Below are 21,399 nucleotides of genomic sequence, written 5' to 3' on the forward strand. Positions count from 1 at the left end.
TGCGAGTTCACCTGGCTTTTAAAGCCGGCGGACTCTTTTGTGAATCGGACAATACCGGGAGGGTGAAAAACGGTATTTGGGAAGGAGAAGGCTCGAAATTGGACTCTCGGCTGCGAATTTACGAGCTTTGGAATGCTCTGGTTTTTTTTTTTTTTTTTGGGCGGCATTGCGCATGTAAACAAATTGCTACGGTGAATGAACGGGTGCGATCATACCAGCACTAATGCACCGGATCCCATCAGAACTCCGCAGTTAAGCGTGCTTGGGCGAGAGTAGTACTAGGATGGGTGACCTCCTGGGAAGTCCTCGTGTTGCACCCCTTTTTCCCTCCTTTTTTTTTTTTTATTTTTCTTATCTGTTTCCGCTGCACTTGAGCAAAAGGCATTTCAGTGGTTATCGTAGTATACTCCATGGAAGTAATTTTATTTATAAAAATATAACTCGCAACCGGGTCCCGACCTCGAATTTACGGGCACTCGAAAGATAGGACCCGTCGAGGCGGGTCGATGCGCATACGAACAAATTGTCCGAAAGAGGCGTGCGTCGGTGCGTTCGTGTAAGCGGAAATTGCACCGGGTCCAGTCGGAAGTCCCCGCGGAAGCGCGCCCGGCATGGATGGCCTCTTGATTTCCATGTGTTGCGCGGTTTTCTTAAATATTTTGTCGCTTTTTTGTTGCGAGTTCACCTGGCTTTTAAAGCCGGCGGACTCTTTTGTGAATCGGACAATACCGGGAGGGTGAAAAACGGTATTTGGGAAGGAGAAGGCTCGAAATTGGGGTCTCGGCTGCGAATTTACGAGCTTTGGAATGCTCTGGTTTTTTTTTTTTTTTTGGGCGGCATTGCGCATGTAAACAAATTGCTACGGTGAATGAACGGGTGCGATCATACCAGCACTAATGCACCGGATCCCATCAGAACTCCGCAGTTAAGCGTGCTTGGGCGAGAGTAGTACTAGGATGGGTGACCTCCTGGGAAGTCCTCGTGTTGCACCCCTTTTTCCCTCCTTTTTTTTTTTTTTATTTTTCTTATCTGTTTCCGCTGCACTTGAGCAAAAGGCATTTCAGTGGTTATCGTAGTATACTCCATGGAAGTAATTTTATTTATAAAAATATAACTCGCAACCGGGTCCCGACCTCGAATTTACGGGCACTCGAAAGATAGGACCCGTCGAGGCGGGTCGATGCGCATACGAACGAATTGTCCGAAAGAGGCGTGCGTCGGTGCGTTCGTGTAAGCGGAAATTGCACCGGGTCCCGTCGGAAGTCCCCGCGGAAGCGCGCCCGGCATGGATGGCCTCTTGATTTCCAAGTGTTGCGCGGATTTCTTAAATATTTTGTCGCTTTTTTGTTGCGAGTTCACCTGGCTTTTAAAGCCGGCGGACTCTTTTGTGAATCGGACAATACCGGGAGGGTGAAAAACGGTATTTGGGAAGGAGAAGGCTCGAAATTGGACTCTCGGCTGCGAATTTACGAGCTTTGGAATGCTCTGGTTTTTTTTTTTTTTTTTGGGCGGCATTGCGCATGTAAACAAATTGCTACGGTGAATGAACGGGTGCGATCATACCAGCACTAATGCACCGGATCCCATCAGAACTCCGCAGTTAAGCGTGCTTGGGCGAGAGTAGTACTAGGATGGGTGACCTCCTGGGAAGTCCTCGTGTTGCACCCCTTTTTCCCTCCTTTTTTTTTTTTATTTTTCTTATCTGTTTCCGCTGCACTTGAGCAAAAGGCATTTCAGTGGTTATCGTAGTATACTCCATGGAAGTAATTTTATTTATAAAAATATAACTCGCAACCGGGTCCCGACCTCGAATTTACGGGCACTCGAAAGATAGGACCCGTCGAGGCGGGTCGATGCGCATACGAACAAATTGTCCGAAAGAGGCGTGCGTCGGTGCGTTCGTGTAAGCGGAAATTGCACCGGGTCCAGTCGGAAGTCCCCGCGGAAGCGCGCCCGGCATGGATGGCCTCTTGATTTCCATGTGTTGCGCGGTTTTCTTAAATATTTTGTCGCTTTTTTGTTGCGAGTTCACCTGGCTTTTAAAGCCGGCGGACTCTTTTGTGAATCGGACAATACCGGGAGGGTGAAAAACGGTATTTGGGAAGGAGAAGGCTCGAAATTGGGGTCTCGGCTGCGAATTTACGAGCTTTGGAATGCTCTGGTTTTTTTTTTTTTTTTGGGCGGCATTGCGCATGTAAACAAATTGCTACGGTGAATGAACGGGTGCGATCATACCAGCACTAATGCACCGGATCCCATCAGAACTCCGCAGTTAAGCGTGCTTGGGCGAGAGTAGTACTAGGATGGGTGACCTCCTGGGAAGTCCTCGTGTTGCACCCCTTTTTCCCTCCTTTTTTTTTTTTTTTATTTTTCTTATCTGTTTCCGCTGCACTTGAGCAAAAGGCATTTCAGTGGTTATCGTAGTATACTCCATGGAAGTAATTTTATTTATAAAAATATAACTCGCAACCGGGTCCCGACCTCGAATTTACGGGCACTCGAAAGATAGGACCCGTCGAGGCGGGTCGATGCGCATACGAACGAATTGTCCGAAAGAGGCGTGCGTCGGTGCGTTCGTGTAAGCGGAAATTGCACCGGGTCCCGTCGGAAGTCCCCGCGGAAGCGCGCCCGGCATGGATGGCCTCTTGATTTCCAAGTGTTGCGCGGATTTCTTAAATATTTTGTCGCTTTTTTGTTGCGAGTTCACCTGGCTTTTAAAGCCGGCGGACTCTTTTGTGAATCGGACAATACCGGGAGGGTGAAAAACGGTATTTGGGAAGGAGAAGGCTCGAAATTGGACTCTCGGCTGCGAATTTACGAGCTTTGGAATGCTCTGGTTTTTTTTTTTTTTTTTGGGCGGCATTGCGCATGTAAACAAATTGCTACGGTGAATGAACGGGTGCGATCATACCAGCACTAATGCACCGGATCCCATCAGAACTCCGCAGTTAAGCGTGCTTGGGCGAGAGTAGTACTAGGATGGGTGACCTCCTGGGAAGTCCTCGTGTTGCACCCCTTTTTCCCTCCTTTTTTTTTTTTTATTTTTCTTATCTGTTTCCGCTGCACTTGAGCAAAAGGCATTTCAGTGGTTATCGTAGTATACTCCATGGAAGTAATTTTATTTATAAAAATATAACTCGCAACCGGGTCCCGACCTCGAATTTACGGGCACTCGAAAGATAGGACCCGTCGAGGCGGGTCGATGCGCATACGAACAAATTGTCCGAAAGAGGCGTGCGTCGGTGCGTTCGTGTAAGCGGAAATTGCACCGGGTCCAGTCGGAAGTCCCCGCGGAAGCGCGCCCGGCATGGATGGCCTCTTGATTTCCATGTGTTGCGCGGTTTTCTTAAATATTTTGTCGCTTTTTTGTTGCGAGTTCACCTGGCTTTTAAAGCCGGCGGACTCTTTTGTGAATCGGACAATACCGGGAGGGTGAAAAACGGTATTTGGGAAGGAGAAGGCTCGAAATTGGGGTCTCGGCTGCGAATTTACGAGCTTTGGAATGCTCTGGTTTTTTTTTTTTTTTTGGGCGGCATTGCGCATGTAAACAAATTGCTACGGTGAATGAACGGGTGCGATCATACCAGCACTAATGCACCGGATCCCATCAGAACTCCGCAGTTAAGCGTGCTTGGGCGAGAGTAGTACTAGGATGGGTGACCTCCTGGGAAGTCCTCGTGTTGCACCCCTTTTTCCCTCCTTTTTTTTTTTTTTTATTTTTCTTATCTGTTTCCGCTGCACTTGAGCAAAAGGCATTTCAGTGGTTATCGTAGTATACTCCATGGAAGTAATTTTATTTATAAAAATATAACTCGCAACCGGGTCCCGACCTCGAATTTACGGGCACTCGAAAGATAGGACCCGTCGAGGCGGGTCGATGCGCATACGAACGAATTGTCCGAAAGAGGCGTGCGTCGGTGCGTTCGTGTAAGCGGAAATTGCACCGGGTCCCGTCGGAAGTCCCCGCGGAAGCGCGCCCGGCATGGATGGCCTCTTGATTTCCAAGTGTTGCGCGGATTTCTTAAATATTTTGTCGCTTTTTTGTTGCGAGTTCACCTGGCTTTTAAAGCCGGCGGACTCTTTTGTGAATCGGACAATACCGGGAGGGTGAAAAACGGTATTTGGGAAGGAGAAGGCTCGAAATTGGACTCTCGGCTGCGAATTTACGAGCTTTGGAATGCTCTGGTTTTTTTTTTTTTTTTTGGGCGGCATTGCGCATGTAAACAAATTGCTACGGTGAATGAACGGGTGCGATCATACCAGCACTAATGCACCGGATCCCATCAGAACTCCGCAGTTAAGCGTGCTTGGGCGAGAGTAGTACTAGGATGGGTGACCTCCTGGGAAGTTCTCGTGTTGCACCCCTTTTTCCCTCCTTTTTTTTTTTTTATTTTTCTTATCTGTTTCCGCTGCACTTGAGCAAAAGGCATTTCAGTGGTTATCGTAGTATACTCCATGGAAGTAATTTTATTTATAAAAATATAACTCGCAACCGGGTCCCGACCTCGAATTTACGGGCACTCGAAAGATAGGACCCGTCGAGGCGGGTCGATGCGCATACGAACAAATTGTCCGAAAGAGGCGTGCGTCGGTGCGTTCGTGTAAGCGGAAATTGCACCGGGTCCAGTCGGAAGTCCCCGCGGAAGCGCGCCCGGCATGGATGGCCTCTTGATTTCCATGTGTTGCGCGGTTTTCTTAAATATTTTGTCGCTTTTTTGTTGCGAGTTCACCTGGCTTTTAAAGCCGGCGGACTCTTTTGTGAATCGGACAATACCGGGAGGGTGAAAAACGGTATTTGGGAAGGAGAAGGCTCGAAATTGGGGTCTCGGCTGCGAATTTACGAGCTTTGGAATGCTCTGGTTTTTTTTTTTTTTTTGGGCGGCATTGCGCATGTAAACAAATTGCTACGGTGAATGAACGGGTGCGATCATACCAGCACTAATGCACCGGATCCCATCAGAACTCCGCAGTTAAGCGTGCTTGGGCGAGAGTAGTACTAGGATGGGTGACCTCCTGGGAAGTCCTCGTGTTGCACCCCTTTTTCCCTCCTTTTTTTTTTTTTTATTTTTCTTATCTGTTTCCGCTGCACTTGAGCAAAAGGCATTTCAGTGGTTATCGTAGTATACTCCATGGAAGTAATTTTATTTATAAAAATATAACTCGCAACCGGGTCCCGACCTCGAATTTACGGGCACTCGAAAGATAGGACCCGTCGAGGCGGGTCGATGCGCATACGAACGAATTGTCCGAAAGAGGCGTGCGTCGGTGCGTTCGTGTAAGCGGAAATTGCACCGGGTCCCGTCGGAAGTCCCCGCGGAAGCGCGCCCGGCATGGATGGCCTCTTGATTTCCAAGTGTTGCGCGGATTTCTTAAATATTTTGTCGCTTTTTTGTTGCGAGTTCACCTGGCTTTTAAAGCCGGCGGACTCTTTTGTGAATCGGACAATACCGGGAGGGTGAAAAACGGTATTTGGGAAGGAGAAGGCTCGAAATTGGGGTCTCGGCTGCGAATTTACGAGCTTTGGAATGCTCTGGTTTTTTTTTTTTTTTTGGGCGGCATTGCGCATGTAAACAAATTGCTACGGTGAATGAACGGGTGCGATCATACCAGCACTAATGCACCGGATACCATCAGAACTCCGCAGTTAAGCGTGCTTGGGCGAGAGTAGTACTAGGATGGGTGACCTCCTGGGAAGTCCTCGTGTTGCACCCCTTTTTCCCTCCTTTTTTTTTTTTTATTTTTCTTATCTGTTTCCGCTGCACTTGAGCAAAAGGCATTTCAGTGGTTATCGTAGTATACTCCATGGAAGTAATTTTATTTATAAAAATATAACTCGCAACCGGGTCCCGACCTCGAATTTACGGGCACTCGAAAGATAGGACCCGTCGAGGCGGGTCGATGCGCATACGAACGAATTGTCCGAAAGAGGCGTGCGTCGGTGCGTTCGTGTAAGCGGAAATTGCACCGGGTCCCGTCGGAAGTCCCCGCGGAAGCGCGCCCGGCATGGATGGCCTCTTGATTTCCAAGTGTTGCGCGGATTTCTTAAATATTTTGTCGCTTTTTTGTTGCGAGTTCACCTGGCTTTTAAAGCCGGCGGACTCTTTTGTGAATCGGACAATACCGGGAGGGTGAAAAACGGTATTTGGGAAGGAGAAGGCTCGAAATTGGACTCTCGGCTGCGAATTTACGAGCTTTGGAATGCTCTGGTTTTTTTTTTTTTTTTTGGGCGGCATTGCGCATGTAAACAAATTGCTACGGTGAATGAACGGGTGCGATCATACCAGCACTAATGCACCGGATCCCATCAGAACTCCGCAGTTAAGCGTGCTTGGGCGAGAGTAGTACTAGGATGGGTGACCTCCTGGGAAGTCCTCGTGTTGCACCCCTTTTTCCCTCCTTTTTTTTTTTTTATTTTTCTTATCTGTTTCCGCTGCACTTGAGCAAAAGGCATTTCAGTGGTTATCGTAGTATACTCCATGGAAGTAATTTTATTTATAAAAATATAACTCGCAACCGGGTCCCGACCTCGAATTTACGGGCACTCGAAAGATAGGACCCGTCGAGGCGGGTCGATGCGCATACGAACAAATTGTCCGAAAGAGGCGTGCGTCGGTGCGTTCGTGTAAGCGGAAATTGCACCGGGTCCAGTCGGAAGTCCCCGCGGAAGCGCGCCCGGCATGGATGGCCTCTTGATTTCCATGTGTTGCGCGGTTTTCTTAAATATTTTGTCGCTTTTTTGTTGCGAGTTCACCTGGCTTTTAAAGCCGGCGGACTCTTTTGTGAATCGGACAATACCGGGAGGGTGAAAAACGGTATTTGGGAAGGAGAAGGCTCGAAATTGGGGTCTCGGCTGCGAATTTACGAGCTTTGGAATGCTCTGGTTTTTTTTTTTTTTTTTGGGCGGCATTGCGCATGTAAACAAATTGCTACGGTGAATGAACGGGTGCGATCATACCAGCACTAATGCACCGGATCCCATCAGAACTCCGCAGTTAAGCGTGCTTGGGCGAGAGTAGTACTAGGATGGGTGACCTCCTGGGAAGTCCTCGTGTTGCACCCCTTTTTCCCTCCTTTTTTTTTTTTTTATTTTTCTTATCTGTTTCCGCTGCACTTGAGCAAAAGGCATTTCAGTGGTTATCGTAGTATACTCCATGGAAGTAATTTTATTTATAAAAATATAACTCGCAACCGGGTCCCGACCTCGAATTTACGGGCACTCGAAAGATAGGACCCGTCGAGGCGGGTCGATGCGCATACGAACGAATTGTCCGAAAGAGGCGTGCGTCGGTGCGTTCGTGTAAGCGGAAATTGCACCGGGTCCCGTCGGAAGTCCCCGCGGAAGCGCGCCCGGCATGGATGGCCTCTTGATTTCCAAGTGTTGCGCGGATTTCTTAAATATTTTGTCGCTTTTTTGTTGAAAGTTCACCTGGCTTTTAAAGCCGGCGGACTCTTTTGTGAATCGGACAATACCGGGAGGGTGAAAAACGGTATTTGGGAAGGAGAAGGCTCGAAATTGGGGTCTCGGCTGCGAATTTACGAGCTTTGGAATGCTCTGGTTTTTTTTTTTTTTTGGGCGGCATTGCGCATGTAAACAAATTGCTACGGTGAATGAACGGGTGCGATCATACCAGCACTAATGCACCGGATACCATCAGAACTCCGCAGTTAAGCGTGCTTGGGCGAGAGTAGTACTAGGATGGGTGACCTCCTGGGAAGTCCTCGTGTTGCACCCCTTTTTCCCTCCTTTTTTTTTTTTTATTTTTCTTATCTGTTTCCGCTGCACTTGAGCAAAAGGCATTTCAGTGGTTATCGTAGTATACTCCATGGAAGTAATTTTATTTATAAAAATATAACTCGCAACCGGGTCCCGACCTCGAATTTACGGGCACTCGAAAGATAGGACCCGTCGAGGCGGGTCGATGCGCATACGAACGAATTGTCCGAAAGAGGCGTGCGTCGGTGCGTTCGTGTAAGCGGAAATTGCACCGGGTCCCGTCGGAAGTCCCCGCGGAAGCGCGCCCGGCATGGATGGCCTCTTGATTTCCAAGTGTTGCGCGGATTTCTTAAATATTTTGTCGCTTTTTTGTTGCGAGTTCACCTGGCTTTTAAAGCCGGAGGACTCTTTTGTGAATCGGACAATACCGGGAGGGTGAAAAACGGTATTTGGGAAGGAGAAGGCTCGAAATTGGACTCTCGGCTGCGAATTTACGAGCTTTGGAATGCTCTGGTTTTTTTTTTTTTTTTTTGGGCGGCATTGCGCATGTAAACAAATTGCTACGGTGACTGAACGGGTGCGATCATACCAGCACTAATGCACCGGATCCCATCAGAACTCCGCAGTTAAGCGTGCTTGGGCGAGAGTAGTACTAGGATGGGTGACCTCCTGGGAAGTCCTCGTGTTGCACCCCTTTTTCCCTCCTTTTTTTTTTTTTATTTTTCTTATCTGTTTCCGCTGCACTTGAGCAAAAGGCATTTCAGTGGTTATCGTAGTATACTCCATGGAAGTAATTTTATTTATAAAAATATAACTCGCAACCGGGTCCCGACCTCGAATTTACGGGCACTCGAAAGATAGGACCCGTCGAGGCGGGTCGATGCGCATACGAACAAATTGTCCGAAAGAGGCGTGCGTCGGTGCGTTCGTGTAAGCGGAAATTGCACCGGGTCCAGTCGGAAGTCCCCGCGGAAGCGCGCCCGGCATGGATGGCCTCTTGATTTCCATGTGTTGCGCGGTTTTCTTAAATATTTTGTCGCTTTTTTGTTGCGAGTTCACCTGGCTTTTAAAGCCGGCGGACTCTTTTGTGAATCGGACAATACCGGGAGGGTGAAAAACGGTATTTGGGAAGGAGAAGGCTCGAAATTGAGGTCTCGGCTGCGAATTTACGAGCTTTGGAATGCTCTGGTTTTTTTTTTTTTTTTGGGCGGCATTGCGCATGTAAACAAATTGCTACGGTGAATGAACGGGTGCGATCATACCAGCACTAATGCACCGGATCCCATCAGAACTCCGCAGTTAAGCGTGCTTGGGCGAGAGTAGTACTAGGATGGGTGACCTCCTGGGAAGTCCTCGTGTTGCACCCCTTTTTCCCTCCTTTTTTTTTTTTTATTTTTCTTATCTGTTTCCGCTGCACTTGAGCAAAAGGCATTTCAGTGGTTATCGTAGTATACTCCATGGAAGTAATTTTATTTATAAAAATATAACTCGCAACCGGGTCCCGACCTCGAATTTACGGGCACTCGAAAGATAGGACCCGTCGAGGCGGGTCGATGCGCATACGAACGAATTGTCCGAAAGAGGCGTGCGTCGGTGCGTTCGTGTAAGCGGAAATTGCACCGGGTCCCGTCGGAAGTCCCCGCGGAAGCGCGCCCGGCATGGATGGCCTCTTGATTTCCAAGTGTTGCGCGGATTTCTTAAATATTTTGTCGCTTTTTTGTTGCGAGTTCACCTGGCTTTTAAAGCCGGCGGACTCTTTTGTGAATCGGACAATACCGGGAGGGTGAAAAACGGTATTTGGGAAGGAGAAGGCTCGAAATTGGACTCTCGGCTGCGAATTTACGAGCTTTGGAATGCTCTGGTTTTTTTTTTTTTTTTTGGGCGGCATTGCGCATGTAAACAAATTGCTACGGTGAATGAACGGGTGCGATCATACCAGCACTAATGCACCGGATCCCATCAGAACTCCGCAGTTAAGCGTGCTTGGGCGAGAGTAGTACTAGGATGGGTGACCTCCTGGGAAGTCCTCGTGTTGCACCCCTTTTTCCCTCCTTTTTTTTTTTTTATTTTTCTTATCTGTTTCCGCTGCACTTGAGCAAAAGGCATTTCAGTGGTTATCGTAGTATACTCCATGGAAGTAATTTTATTTATAAAAATATAACTCGCAACCGGGTCCCGACCTCGAATTTACGGGCACTCGAAAGATAGGACCCGTCGAGGCGGGTCGATGCGCATACGAACGAATTGTCCGAAAGAGGCGTGCGTCGGTGCGTTCGTGTAAGCGGAAATTGCACCGGGTCCAGTCGGAAGTCCCCGCGGAAGCGCGCCCGGCATGGATGGCCTCTTGATTTCCAAGTGTTGCGCGGATTTCTTAAATATTTTGTCGCTTTTTTGTTGCGAGTTCACCTGGCTTTTAAAGCCGGCGGACTCTTTTGTGAATCGGACAATACCGGGAGGGTGAAAAACGGTATTTGGGAAGGAGAAGGCTCGAAATTGGACTCTCGGCTGCGAATTTACGAGCTTTGGAATGCTCTGGTTTTTTTTTTTTTTTTTGGGCGGCATTGCGCATGTAAACAAATTGCTACGGTGAATGAACGGGTGCGATCATACCAGCACTAATGCACCGGATCCCATCAGAACTCCGCAGTTAAGCGTGCTTGGGCGAGAGTAGTACTAGGATGGGTGACCTCCTGGGAAGTCCTCGTGTTGCACCCCTTTTTCCCTCCTTTTTTTTTTTTTATTTTTCTTATCTGTTTCCGCTGCACTTGAGCAAAAGGCATTTCAGTGGTTATCGTAGTATACTCCATGGAAGTAATTTTATTTATAAAAATATAACTCGCAACCGGGTCCCGACCTCGAATTTACGGGCACTCGAAAGATAGGACCCGTCGAGGCGGGTCGATGCGCATACGAACGAATTGTCCGAAAGAGGCGTGCGTCGGTGCGTTCGTGTAAGCGGAAATTGCACCGGGTCCCGTCGGAAGTCCCCGCGGAAGCGCGCCCGGCATGGATGGCCTCTTGATTTCCAAGTGTTGCGCGGATTTCTTAAATATTTTGTCGCTTTTTTGTTGCGAGTTCACCTGGCTTTTAAAGCCGGCGGACTCTTTTGTGAATCGGACAATACCGGGAGGGTGAAAAACGGTATTTGGGAAGGAGAAGGCTCGAAATTGAGGTCTCGGCTGCGAATTTACGAGCTTTGGAATGCTCTGGTTTTTTTTTTTTTTTTTGGGCGGCATTGCGCATGTAAACAAATTGCTACGGTGAATGAACGGGTGCGATCATACCAGCACTAATGCACCGGATCCCATCAGAACTCCGCAGTTAAGCGTGCTTGGGCGAGAGTAGTACTAGGATGGGTGACCTCCTGGGAAGTCCTCGTGTTGCACCCCTTTTTCCCTCCTTTTTTTTTTTTTATTTTTCTTATCTGTTTCCGCTGCACTTGAGCAAAAGGCATTTCAGTGGTTATCGTAGTATACTCCATGGAAGTAATTTTATTTATAAAAATATAACTCGCAACCGGGTCCCGACCTCGAATTTACGGGCACTCGAAAGATAGGACCCGTCGAGGCGGGTCGATGCGCATACGAACGAATTGTCCGAAAGAGGCGTGCGTCGGTGCGTTCGTGTAAGCGGAAATTGCACCGGGTCCCGTCGGAAGTCCCCGCGGAAGCGCGCCCGGCATGGATGGCCTCTTGATTTCCATGTGTTGCGCGGTTTTCTTAAATATTTTGTCGCTTTTTTGTTGCGAGTTCACCTGGCTTTTAAAGCCGGCGGACTCTTTTGTGAATCGGACAATACCGGGAGGGTGAAAAACGGTATTTGGGAAGGAGAAGGCTCGAAATTGGGGTCTCGGCTGCGAATTTACGAGCTTTGGAATGCTCTGGTTTTTTTTTTTTTTTTGGGCGGCATTGCGCATGTAAACAAATTGCTACGATGAATGAACGGGTGCGATCATACCAGCACTAATGCACCGGATCCCATCAGAACTCCGCAGTTAAGCGTGCTTGGGCGAGAGTAGTACTAGGATGGGTGACCTCCTGGGAAGTCCTCGTGTTGCACCCCTTTTTCCCTCCTTTTTTTTTTTTATTTTTCTTATCTGTTTCCGCTGCACTTGAGCAAAAGGCATTTCAGTGGTTATCGTAGTATACTCCATGGAAGTAATTTTATTTATAAAAATATAACTCGCAACCGGGTCCCGACCTCGAATTTACGGGCACTCGAAAGATAGGACCCGTCGAGGCGGGTCGATGCGCATACGAACGAATTGTCCGAAAGAGGCGTGCGTCGGTGCGTTCGTGTAAGCGGAAATTGCACCGGGTCCCGTCGGAAGTCCCCGCGGAAGCGCGCCCGGCATGGATGGCCTCTTGATTTCCAAGTGTTGCGCGGATTTCTTAAATATTTTGTCGCTTTTTTGTTGAAAGTTCACCTGGCTTTTAAAGCCGGCGGACTCTTTTGTGAATCGGACAATACCGGGAGGGTGAAAAACGGTATTTGGGAAGGAGAAGGCTCGAAATTGGGGTCTCGGCTGCGAATTTACGAGCTTTGGAATGCTCTGGTTTTTTTTTTTTTTTTGGGCGGCATTGCGCATGTAAACAAATTGCTACGGTGAATGAACGGGTGCGATCATACCAGCACTAATGCACCGGATCCCATCAGAACTCCGCAGTTAAGCGTGCTTGGGCGAGAGTAGTACTAGGATGGGTGACCTCCTGGGAAGTCCTCGTGTTGCACCCCTTTTTCCCTCCTTTTTTTTTTTTTATTTTTCTTATCTGTTTCCGCTGCACTTGAGCAAAAGGCATTTCAGTGGTTATCGTAGTATACTCCATGGAAGTAATTTTATTTATAAAAATATAACTCGCAACCGGGTCCCGACCTCGAATTTACGGGCACTCGAAAGATAGGACCCGTCGAGGCGGGTCGATGCGCATACGAACGAATTGTCCGAAAGAGGCGTGCGTCGGTGCGTTCGTGTAAGCGGAAATTGCACCGGGTCCCGTCGGAAGTCCCCGCGGAAGCGCGCCCGGCATGGATGGCCTCTTGATTTCCAAGTGTTGCGCGGATTTCTTAAATATTTTGTCGCTTTTTTGTTGAAAGTTCACCTGGATTTTAAAGCCGGCGGACTCTTTTGTGAATCGGACAATACCGGGAGGGTGAAAAACGGTATTTGGGAAGGAGAAGGCTCGAAATTGGGGTCTCGGCTGCGAATTTACGAGCTTTGGAATGCTCTGGTTTTTTTTTTTTTTTTTTGGGCGGCATTGCGCATGTAAACAAATTGCTACGGTGAATGAACGGGTGCGATCATACCAGCACTAATGCACCGGATCCCATCAGAACTCCGCAGTTAAGCGTGCTTGGGCGAGAGTAGTACTAGGATGGGTGACCTCCTGGGAAGTCCTCGTGTTGCACCCCTTTTTCCCTCCTTTTTTTTTTTTTATTTTTCTTATCTGTTTCCGCTGCACTTGAGCAAAAGGCATTTCAGTGGTTATCGTAGTATACTCCATGGAAGTAATTTTATTTATAAAAATATAACTCGCAACCGGGTCCCGACCTCGAATTTACGGGCACTCGAAAGATAGGACCCGTCGAGGCGGGTCGATGCGCATACGAACGAATTGTCCGAAAGAGGCGTGCGTCGGTGCGTTCGTGTAAGCGGAAATTGCACCGGGTCCCGTCGGAAGTCCCCGCGGAAGCGCGCCCGGCATGGATGGCCTCTTGATTTCCAAGTGTTGCGCGGATTTCTTAAATATTTTGTCGCTTTTTTGTTGAAAGTTCACCTGGCTTTTAAAGCCGGCGGACTCTTTTGTGAATCGGACAATACCGGGAGGGTGAAAAACGGTATTTGGGAAGGAGAAGGCTCGAAATTGGGGTCTCGGCTGCGAATTTACGAGCTTTGGAATGCTCTGGTTTTTTTTTTTTTTTTGGGCGGCATTGCGCATGTAAACAAATTGCTACGGTGAATGAACGGGTGCGATCATACCAGCACTAATGCACCGGATCCCATCAGAACTCCGCAGTTAAGCGTGCTTGGGCGAGAGTAGTACTAGGATGGGTGACCTCCTGGGAAGTCCTCGTGTTGCACCCCTTTTTCCCTCCTTTTTTTTTTTTATTTTTCTTATCTGTTTCCGCTGCACTTGAGCAAAAGGCATTTCAGTGGTTATCGTAGTATACTCCATGAAGTAATTTTATTTATAAAAATATAACTCGCAACCGGGTCCCGACCTCGAATTTACGGGCACTCGAAAGATAGGACCCGTCGAGGCGGGTCGATGCGCATACGAACGAATTGTCCGAAAGAGGCGTGCGTCGGTGCGTTCGTGTAAGCGGAAATTGCACCGGGTCCCGTCGGAAGTCCCCGCGGAAGCGCGCCCGGCATGGATGGCCTCTTGATTTCCAAGTGTTGCGCGGATTTCTTAAATATTTTGTCGCTTTTTTGTTGCGAGTTCACCTGGCTTTTAAAGCCGGAGGACTCTTTTGTGAATCGGACAATACCGGGAGGGTGAAAAACGGTATTTGGGAAGGAGAAGGCTCGAAATTGGACTCTCGGCTGCGAATTTACGAGCTTTGGAATGCTCTGGTTTTTTTTTTTTTTTTTGGGCGGCATTGCGCATGTAAACAAATTGCTACGGTGACTGAACGGGTGCGATCATACCAGCACTAATGCACCGGATCCCATCAGAACTCCGCAGTTAAGCGTGCTTGGGCGAGAGTAGTACTAGGATGGGTGACCTCCTGGGAAGTCCTCGTGTTGCACCCCTTTTTCCCTCCTTTTTTTTTTTTATTTTTCTTATCTGTTTCCGCTGCACTTGAGCAAAAGGCATTTCAGTGGTTATCGTAGTATACTCCATGGAAGTAATTTTATTTATAAAAATATAACTCGCAACCGGGTCCCGACCTCGAATTTACGGGCACTCGAAAGATAGGACCCGTCGAGGCGGGTCGATGCGCATACGAACAAATTGTCCGAAAGAGGCGTGCGTCGGTGCGTTCGTGTAAGCGGAAATTGCACCGGGTCCAGTCGGAAGTCCCCGCGGAAGCGCGCCCGGCATGGATGGCCTCTTGATTTCCATGTGTTGCGCGGTTTTCTTAAATATTTTGTCGCTTTTTTGTTGCGAGTTCACCTGGCTTTTAAAGCCGGCGGACTCTTTTGTGAATCGGACAATACCGGGAGGGTGAAAAACGGTATTTGGGAAGGAGAAGGCTCGAAATTGGGGTCTCGGCTGCGAATTTACGAGCTTTGGAATGCTCTGGTTTTTTTTTTTTTTTTGGGCGGCATTGCGCATGTAAACAAATTGCTACGATGAATGAACGGGTGCGATCATACCAGCACTAATGCACCGGATCCCATCAGAACTCCGCAGTTAAGCGTGCTTGGGCGAGAGTAGTACTAGGATGGGTGACCTCCTGGGAAGTCCTCGTGTTGCACCCCTTTTTCCCTCCTTTTTTTTTTTTATTTTTCTTATCTGTTTCCGCTGCACTTGAGCAAAAGGCATTTCAGTGGTTATCGTAGTATACTCCATGGAAGTAATTTTATTTATAAAAATATAACTCGCAACCGGGTCCCGACCTCGAATTTACGGGCACTCGAAAGATAGGACCCGTCGAGGCGGGTCGATGCGCATACGAACGAATTGTCCGAAAGAGGCGTGCGTCGGTGCGTTCGTGTAAGCGGAAATTGCACCGGGTCCCGTCGGAAGTCCCCGCGGAAGCGCGCCCGGCATGGATGGCCTCTTGATTTCCAAGTGTTGCGCGGATTTCTTAAATATTTTGTCGCTTTTTTGTTGAAAGTTCACCTGGCTTTTAAAGCCGGCGGACTCTTTTGTGAATCGGACAATACCGGGAGGGTGAAAAACGGTATTTGGGAAGGAGAAGGCTCGAAATTGGGGTCTCGGCTGCGAATTTACGAGCTTTGGAATGCTCTGGTTTTTTTTTTTTTTTTGGGCGGCATTGCGCATGTAAACAAATTGCTACGGTGAATGAACGGGTGCGATCATACCAGCACTAATGCACCGGATCCCATCAGAACTCCGCAGTTAAGCGTGCTTGGGCGAGAGTAGTACTAGGATGGGTGACCTCCTGGGAAGTCCTCGTGTTGCACCCCTTTTTCCCTCCTTTTTTTTTTTTATTTTTCTTATCTGTTTCCGCTGCACTTGAGCAAAAGGCATTTCAGTGGTTATCGTAGTATACTCCATGGAAGTAATTTTATTTATAAAAATATAACTCGCAACCGGGTCCCGACCTCGAATTTACGGGCACTCGAAAGATAGGACCCGTCGAGGCGGGTCGATGCGCATACGAACGAATTGTCCGAAAGAGGCGTGCGTCGGTGCGTTCGTGTAAGCGGAAATTGCACCGGGTCCCGTCGGAAGTCCCCGCGGAAGCGCGCCCGGCATGGATGGCCTCTTGATTTCCAAGTGTTGCGCGGATTTCTTAAATATTTTGTCGCTTTTTTGTTGAAAGTTCACCTGGCTTTTAAAGCCGGCGGACTCTTTTGTGAATCGGACAATACCGGGAGGGTGAAAAACGGTATTTGGGAAGGAGAAGGCTCGAAATTGGGGTCTCGGCTGCGAATTTACGAGCTTTGGAATGCTCTGGTTTTTTTTTTTTTTTTTGGGCGGCATTGCGCATGTAAACAAATTGCTACGGTGAATGAACGGGTGCGATCATACCAGCACTAATGCACCGGATCCCATCAGAACTCCGCAGTTAAGCGTGCTTGGGCGAGAGTAGTACTAGGATGGGTGACCTCCTGGGAAGTCCTCGTGTTGCACCCCTTTTTCCCTCCTTTTTTTTTTTTTATTTTTCTTATCTGTTTCCGCTGCACTTGAGCAAAAGGCATTTCAGTGGTTATCGTAGTATACTCCATGGAAGTAATTTTATTTATAAAAATATAACTCGCAACCGGGTCCCGACCTCGAATTTACGGGCACTCGAAAGATAGGACCCGTCGAGGCGGGTCGATGCGCATACGAACGAATTGTCCGAAAGAGGCGTGCGTCGGTGCGTTCGTGTAAGCGGAAATTGCACCGGGTCCCGTCGGAAGTCCCCGCGGAAGCGCGCCCGGCATGGATGGCCTCTTGATTTCCAAGTGTTGCGCGGATTTCTTAAATATTTTGTCGCTTTTTTGTTGAAAGTTCACCTGGCTTTTAAAGCCGGCGGACTCTTTTGTGAATCGGACAATACCGGGAGGGTGAAAAACGGTATTTGGGAAGGAGAAGGCTCGAAATTGGGGTCTCGGCTGCGAATTTACGAGCTTTGGAATGCTCTGGTTTTTTTTTTTTTTTTTTTGGGCGGCATTGCGCATGTAAACAAATTGCTACGGTGAATGAACGGGTGCGATCATACCAGCACTAATGCACCGGATCCCATCAGAACTCCGCAGTTAAGCGTGCTTGGGCGAGAGTAGTACTAGGATGGGTGACCTCCTGGGAAGTCCTCGTGTTGCACCCCTTTTTCCCTCCTTTTTTTTTTTTTATTTTTCTTATCTGTTTCCGCTGCACTTGAGCAAAAGGCATTTCAGTGGTTATCGTAGTATACTCCATGGAAGTAATTTTATTTATAAAAATATAACTCGCAACCGGGTCCCGACCTCGAATTTACGGGCACTCGAAAGATAGGACCCGTCGAGGCGGGTCGATGCGCATACGAACGAATTGTCCGAAAGAGGCGTGCGTCGGTGCGTTCGTGTAAGCGGAAATTGCACCGGGTCCCGTCGGAAGTCCCCGCGGAAGCGCGCCCGGCATGGATGGCCTCTTGATTTCCAAGTGTTGCGCGGATTTCTTAAATATTTTGTCGCTTTTTTGTTGAAAGTTCACCTGGCTTTTAAAGCCGGCGGACTCTTTTGTGAATCGGACAATACCGGGAGGGTGAAAAACGGTATTTGGGAAGGAGAAGGCTCGAAATTGGGGTCTCGGCTGCGAATTTACGAGCTTTGGAATGCTCTGGTTTTTTTTTTTTTTTTTGGGCGGCATTGCGCATGTAAACAAATTGCTACGGTGAATGAACGGGTGCGATCATACCAGCACTAATGCACCGGATCCCATCAGAACTCCGCAGTTAAGCGTGCTTGGGCGAGAGTAGTACTAGGATGGGTGACCTCCTGGGAAGTCCTCGTGTTGCACCCCTTTTTCCCTCCTTTTTTTTTTTTTATTTTTCTTATCTGTTTCCGCTGCACTTGAGCAAAAGGCATTTCAGTGGTTATCGTAGTATACTCCATGAAGTAATTTTATTTATAAAAATATAACTCGCAACCGGGTCCCGACCTCGAATTTACGGGCACTCGAAAGATAGGACCCGTCGAGGCGGGTCGATGCGCATACGAACGAATTGTCCGAAAGAGGCGTGCGTCGGTGCGTTCGTGTAAGCGGAAATTGCACCGGGTCCCGTCGGAAGTCCCCGCGGAAGCGCGCCCGGCATGGATGGCCTCTTGATTTCCAAGTGTTGCGCGGATTTCTTAAATATTTTGTCGCTTTTTTGTTGAAAGTTCACCTGGCTTTTAAAGCCGGCGGACTCTTTTGTGAATCGGACAATACCGGGAGGGTGAAAAACGGTATTTGGGAAGGAGAAGGCTCGAAATTGGGGTCTCGGCTGCGAATTTACGAGCTTTGGAATGCTCTGGTTTTTTTTTTTTTTTGGGCGGCATTGCGCATGTAAACAAATTGCTACGGTGAATGAACGGGTGCGATCATACCAGCACTAATGCACCGGATCCCATCAGAACTCCGCAGTTAAGCGTGCTTGGGCGAGAGTAGTACTAGGATGGGTGACCTCCTGGGAAGTCCTCGTGTTGCACCCCTTTTTCCCTCCTTTTTTTTTTTTATTTTTCTTATCTGTTTCCGCTGCACTTGAGCAAAAGGCATTTCAGTGGTTATCGTAGTATACTCCATGGAAGTAATTTTATTTATAAAAATATAACTCGCAACCGGGTCCCGACCTCGAATTTACGGGCACTCGAAAGATAGGACCCGTCGAGGCGGGTCGATGCGCATACGAACAAATTGTCCGAAAGAGGCGTGCGTCGGTGCGTTCGTGTAAGCGGAAATTGCACCGGGTCCAGTCGGAAGTCCCCGCGGAAGCGCGCCCGGCATGGATGGCCTCTTGATTTCCATGTGTTGCGCGGTTTTCTTAAATATTTTGTCGCTTTTTTGTTGCGAGTTCACCTGGCTTTTAAAGCCGGCGGACTCTTTTGTGAATCGGACAATACCGGGAGGGTGAAAAACGGTATTTGGGAAGGAGAAGGCTCGAAATTGGGGTCTCGGCTGCGAATTTACGAGCTTTGGAATGCTCTGGTTTTTTTTTTTTTTTTTGGGCGGCATTGCGCATGTAAACAAATTGCTACGATGAATGAACGGGTGCGATCATACCAGCACTAATGCACCGGATCCCATCAGAACTCCGCAGTTAAGCGTGCTTGGGCGAGAGTAGTACTAGGATGGGTGACCTCCTGGGAAGTCCTCGTGTTGCACCCCTTTTTCCCTCCTTTTTTTTTTTTATTTTTCTTATCTGTTTCCGCTGCACTTGAGCAAAAGGCATTTCAGTGGTTATCGTAGTATACTCCATGGAAGTAATTTTATTTATAAAAATATAACTCGCAACCGGGTCCCGACCTCGAATTTACGGGCACTCGAAAGATAGGACCCGTCGAGGCGGGTCGATGCGCATACGAACGAATTGTCCGAAAGAGGCGTGCGTCGGTGCGTTCGTGTAAGCGGAAATTGCACCGGGTCCCGTCGGAAGTCCCCGCGGAAGCGCGCCCGGCATGGATGGCCTCTTGATTTCCAAGTGTTGCGCGGATTTCTTAAATATTTTGTCGCTTTTTTGTTGAAAGTTCACCTGGCTTTTAAAGCCGGCGGACTCTTTTGTGAATCGGACAATACCGGGAGGGTGAAAAACGGTATTTGGGAAGGAGAAGGCTCGAAATTGGGGTCTCGGCTGCGAATTTACGAGCTTTGGAATGCTCTGGTTTTTTTTTTTTTTTTGGGCGGCATTGCGCATGTAAACAAATTGCTACGGTGAATGAACGGGTGCGATCATACCAGCACTAATGCACCGGATCCCATCAGAACTCCGCAGTTAAGCGTGCTTGGGCGAGAGTAGTACTAGGATGGGTGACCTCCTGGGAAGTCCTCGTGTTGCACCCCTTTTTCCCTCCTTTTTTTTTTTTTATTTTTCTTATCTGTTTCCGCTGCACTTGAGCAAAAGGCATTTCAGTGGTTATCGTAGTATACTCCATGGAAGTAATTTTATTTATAAAAATATAACTCGCAACCGGGTCCCGACCTCGAATTTACGGGCACTCGAAAGATAGGACCCGTCGAGGCGGGTCGATGCGCATACGAACGAATTGTCCGAAAGAGGCGTGCGTCGGTGCGTTCGTGTAAGCGGAAATTGCACCGGGTCCCGTCGGAAGTCCCCGCGGAAGCGCGCCCGGCATGGATGGCCTCTTGATTTCCAAGTGTTGCGCGGATTTCTTAAATATTTTGTCGCTTTTTTGTTGAAAGTTCACCTGGCTTTTAAAGCCGGCGGACTCTTTTGTGAATCGGACAATACCGGGAGGGTGAAAAACGGTATTTGGGAAGGAGAAGGCTCGAAATTGGGGTCTCGGCTGCGAATTTACGAGCTTTGGAATGCTCTGGTTTTTTTTTTTTTTTTTTGGGCGGCATTGCGCATGTAAACAAATTGCTACGGTGAATGAACGGGTGCGATCATACCAGCACTAATGCACCGGATCCCATCAGAACTCCGCAGTTAAGCGTGCTTGGGCGAGAGTAGTACTAGGATGGGTGACCTCCTGGGAAGTCCTCGTGTTGCACCCCTTTTTCCCTCCTTTTTTTTTTTTATTTTTCTTATCTGTTTCCGCTGCACTTGAGCAAAAGGCATTTCAGTGGTTATCGTAGTATACTCCATGGAAGTAATTTTATTTATAAAAATATAACTCGCAACCGGGTCCCGACCTCGAATTTACGGGCACTCGAAAGATAGGACCCGTCGAGGCGGGTCGATGCGCATACGAACGAATTGTCCGAAAGAGGCGTGCGTCGGTGCGTTCGTGTAAGCGGAAATTGCACCGGGTCCCGTCGGAAGTCCCCGCGGAAGCGCGCCCGGCATGGATGGCCTCTTGATTTCCAAGTGTTGCGCGGATTTCTTAAATATTTTGTCGCTTTTTTGTTGCGAGTTCACCTGGCTTTTAAAGCCGGCGGACTCTTTTGTGAATCGGACAATACCGGGAGGGTGAAAAACGGTATTTGGGAAGGAGAAGGCTCGAAATTGGACTCTCGGCTGCGAATTTACGAGCTTTGGAATGCTCTGGTTTTTTTTTTTTTTTTTTGGGCGGCATTGCGCATGTAAACAAATTGCTACGGTGAATGAACGGGTGCGATCATACCAGCACTAATGCACCGGATCCCATCAGAACTCCGCAGTTAAGCGTGCTTGGGCGAGAGTAGTACTAGGATGGGTGACCTCCTGGGAAGTCCTCGTGTTGCACCCCTTTTTCCCTCCTTTTTTTTTTTTTATTTTTCTTATCTGTTTCCGCTGCACTTGAGCAAAAGGCATTTCAGTGGTTATCGTAGTATACTCCATGGAAGTAATTTTATTTATAAAAATATAACTCGCAACCGGGTCCCGACCTCGAATTTACGGGCACTCGAAAGATAGGACCCGTCGAGGCGGGTCGATGCGCATACGAA

At 48.4% G+C, this 21,399-nt stretch overlaps 32 non-coding genes across 32 annotated transcripts; all 32 read left to right on the forward strand.

Annotated features, from left to right (window-relative positions):
- Window positions 1–201: 201 nt before the first annotated feature.
- Window positions 202–320, forward strand: LOC130819134 (5S ribosomal RNA). Its single transcript, XR_009044180.1, has one exon. It is a non-coding gene; the product is annotated as a 5S ribosomal RNA (ribosomal RNA).
- Window positions 321–874: 554 nt separating this feature from the next.
- Window positions 875–993, forward strand: LOC130819135 (5S ribosomal RNA). The gene has a single exon (XR_009044181.1). It is a non-coding gene; the product is annotated as a 5S ribosomal RNA (ribosomal RNA).
- Window positions 994–1,549: 556 nt separating this feature from the next.
- Window positions 1,550–1,668, forward strand: LOC130819136 (5S ribosomal RNA). Its single transcript, XR_009044182.1, has one exon. It is a non-coding gene; the product is annotated as a 5S ribosomal RNA (ribosomal RNA).
- A 553-nt stretch (window positions 1,669–2,221) lies between these two features.
- On the forward strand, window positions 2,222–2,340 carry LOC130819137 (5S ribosomal RNA). Its single transcript, XR_009044183.1, has one exon. It is a non-coding gene; the product is annotated as a 5S ribosomal RNA (ribosomal RNA).
- A 557-nt stretch (window positions 2,341–2,897) lies between these two features.
- On the forward strand, window positions 2,898–3,016 carry LOC130819138 (5S ribosomal RNA). Its single transcript, XR_009044184.1, has one exon. It is a non-coding gene; the product is annotated as a 5S ribosomal RNA (ribosomal RNA).
- Window positions 3,017–3,570: 554 nt separating this feature from the next.
- Window positions 3,571–3,689, forward strand: LOC130819139 (5S ribosomal RNA). The gene has a single exon (XR_009044185.1). It is a non-coding gene; the product is annotated as a 5S ribosomal RNA (ribosomal RNA).
- A 557-nt stretch (window positions 3,690–4,246) lies between these two features.
- LOC130818992 (5S ribosomal RNA) lies at window positions 4,247–4,365 on the forward strand. The gene has a single exon (XR_009044047.1). It is a non-coding gene; the product is annotated as a 5S ribosomal RNA (ribosomal RNA).
- Window positions 4,366–4,919: 554 nt separating this feature from the next.
- LOC130819141 (5S ribosomal RNA) lies at window positions 4,920–5,038 on the forward strand. Its single transcript, XR_009044187.1, has one exon. It is a non-coding gene; the product is annotated as a 5S ribosomal RNA (ribosomal RNA).
- A 555-nt stretch (window positions 5,039–5,593) lies between these two features.
- On the forward strand, window positions 5,594–5,712 carry LOC130819575 (5S ribosomal RNA). Its single transcript, XR_009044613.1, has one exon. It is a non-coding gene; the product is annotated as a 5S ribosomal RNA (ribosomal RNA).
- Window positions 5,713–6,267: 555 nt separating this feature from the next.
- Window positions 6,268–6,386, forward strand: LOC130819142 (5S ribosomal RNA). Its single transcript, XR_009044188.1, has one exon. It is a non-coding gene; the product is annotated as a 5S ribosomal RNA (ribosomal RNA).
- A 555-nt stretch (window positions 6,387–6,941) lies between these two features.
- LOC130819143 (5S ribosomal RNA) lies at window positions 6,942–7,060 on the forward strand. Its single transcript, XR_009044189.1, has one exon. It is a non-coding gene; the product is annotated as a 5S ribosomal RNA (ribosomal RNA).
- A 554-nt stretch (window positions 7,061–7,614) lies between these two features.
- LOC130819576 (5S ribosomal RNA) lies at window positions 7,615–7,733 on the forward strand. Its single transcript, XR_009044614.1, has one exon. It is a non-coding gene; the product is annotated as a 5S ribosomal RNA (ribosomal RNA).
- A 556-nt stretch (window positions 7,734–8,289) lies between these two features.
- LOC130819144 (5S ribosomal RNA) lies at window positions 8,290–8,408 on the forward strand. The gene has a single exon (XR_009044190.1). It is a non-coding gene; the product is annotated as a 5S ribosomal RNA (ribosomal RNA).
- A 554-nt stretch (window positions 8,409–8,962) lies between these two features.
- LOC130819145 (5S ribosomal RNA) lies at window positions 8,963–9,081 on the forward strand. The gene has a single exon (XR_009044191.1). It is a non-coding gene; the product is annotated as a 5S ribosomal RNA (ribosomal RNA).
- A 555-nt stretch (window positions 9,082–9,636) lies between these two features.
- Window positions 9,637–9,755, forward strand: LOC130819146 (5S ribosomal RNA). Its single transcript, XR_009044192.1, has one exon. It is a non-coding gene; the product is annotated as a 5S ribosomal RNA (ribosomal RNA).
- Window positions 9,756–10,310: 555 nt separating this feature from the next.
- On the forward strand, window positions 10,311–10,429 carry LOC130819147 (5S ribosomal RNA). The gene has a single exon (XR_009044193.1). It is a non-coding gene; the product is annotated as a 5S ribosomal RNA (ribosomal RNA).
- Window positions 10,430–10,984: 555 nt separating this feature from the next.
- On the forward strand, window positions 10,985–11,103 carry LOC130819148 (5S ribosomal RNA). Its single transcript, XR_009044194.1, has one exon. It is a non-coding gene; the product is annotated as a 5S ribosomal RNA (ribosomal RNA).
- Window positions 11,104–11,657: 554 nt separating this feature from the next.
- On the forward strand, window positions 11,658–11,776 carry LOC130819149 (5S ribosomal RNA). The gene has a single exon (XR_009044195.1). It is a non-coding gene; the product is annotated as a 5S ribosomal RNA (ribosomal RNA).
- Window positions 11,777–12,329: 553 nt separating this feature from the next.
- LOC130819150 (5S ribosomal RNA) lies at window positions 12,330–12,448 on the forward strand. The gene has a single exon (XR_009044196.1). It is a non-coding gene; the product is annotated as a 5S ribosomal RNA (ribosomal RNA).
- Window positions 12,449–13,004: 556 nt separating this feature from the next.
- LOC130819152 (5S ribosomal RNA) lies at window positions 13,005–13,123 on the forward strand. Its single transcript, XR_009044198.1, has one exon. It is a non-coding gene; the product is annotated as a 5S ribosomal RNA (ribosomal RNA).
- A 554-nt stretch (window positions 13,124–13,677) lies between these two features.
- Window positions 13,678–13,796, forward strand: LOC130819153 (5S ribosomal RNA). Its single transcript, XR_009044199.1, has one exon. It is a non-coding gene; the product is annotated as a 5S ribosomal RNA (ribosomal RNA).
- A 553-nt stretch (window positions 13,797–14,349) lies between these two features.
- Window positions 14,350–14,468, forward strand: LOC130819154 (5S ribosomal RNA). Its single transcript, XR_009044200.1, has one exon. It is a non-coding gene; the product is annotated as a 5S ribosomal RNA (ribosomal RNA).
- A 553-nt stretch (window positions 14,469–15,021) lies between these two features.
- LOC130819155 (5S ribosomal RNA) lies at window positions 15,022–15,140 on the forward strand. Its single transcript, XR_009044201.1, has one exon. It is a non-coding gene; the product is annotated as a 5S ribosomal RNA (ribosomal RNA).
- A 553-nt stretch (window positions 15,141–15,693) lies between these two features.
- On the forward strand, window positions 15,694–15,812 carry LOC130819156 (5S ribosomal RNA). Its single transcript, XR_009044202.1, has one exon. It is a non-coding gene; the product is annotated as a 5S ribosomal RNA (ribosomal RNA).
- Window positions 15,813–16,366: 554 nt separating this feature from the next.
- On the forward strand, window positions 16,367–16,485 carry LOC130819157 (5S ribosomal RNA). Its single transcript, XR_009044203.1, has one exon. It is a non-coding gene; the product is annotated as a 5S ribosomal RNA (ribosomal RNA).
- A 557-nt stretch (window positions 16,486–17,042) lies between these two features.
- Window positions 17,043–17,161, forward strand: LOC130819158 (5S ribosomal RNA). Its single transcript, XR_009044204.1, has one exon. It is a non-coding gene; the product is annotated as a 5S ribosomal RNA (ribosomal RNA).
- A 555-nt stretch (window positions 17,162–17,716) lies between these two features.
- LOC130819159 (5S ribosomal RNA) lies at window positions 17,717–17,835 on the forward strand. The gene has a single exon (XR_009044205.1). It is a non-coding gene; the product is annotated as a 5S ribosomal RNA (ribosomal RNA).
- A 552-nt stretch (window positions 17,836–18,387) lies between these two features.
- Window positions 18,388–18,506, forward strand: LOC130819160 (5S ribosomal RNA). The gene has a single exon (XR_009044206.1). It is a non-coding gene; the product is annotated as a 5S ribosomal RNA (ribosomal RNA).
- Window positions 18,507–19,060: 554 nt separating this feature from the next.
- On the forward strand, window positions 19,061–19,179 carry LOC130819161 (5S ribosomal RNA). The gene has a single exon (XR_009044207.1). It is a non-coding gene; the product is annotated as a 5S ribosomal RNA (ribosomal RNA).
- A 553-nt stretch (window positions 19,180–19,732) lies between these two features.
- On the forward strand, window positions 19,733–19,851 carry LOC130819163 (5S ribosomal RNA). The gene has a single exon (XR_009044209.1). It is a non-coding gene; the product is annotated as a 5S ribosomal RNA (ribosomal RNA).
- Window positions 19,852–20,407: 556 nt separating this feature from the next.
- On the forward strand, window positions 20,408–20,526 carry LOC130819164 (5S ribosomal RNA). Its single transcript, XR_009044210.1, has one exon. It is a non-coding gene; the product is annotated as a 5S ribosomal RNA (ribosomal RNA).
- Window positions 20,527–21,081: 555 nt separating this feature from the next.
- On the forward strand, window positions 21,082–21,200 carry LOC130819165 (5S ribosomal RNA). Its single transcript, XR_009044211.1, has one exon. It is a non-coding gene; the product is annotated as a 5S ribosomal RNA (ribosomal RNA).
- The last annotated feature ends 199 nt before the right edge of the window (window positions 21,201–21,399 follow it).

The sequence above is a fragment of the Amaranthus tricolor genome, chromosome 7 (assembly GCF_026212465.1).
Source record: "Amaranthus tricolor cultivar Red isolate AtriRed21 chromosome 7, ASM2621246v1, whole genome shotgun sequence".
Lineage (NCBI taxonomy): Eukaryota > Viridiplantae > Streptophyta > Magnoliopsida > Caryophyllales > Amaranthaceae > Amaranthus > Amaranthus tricolor.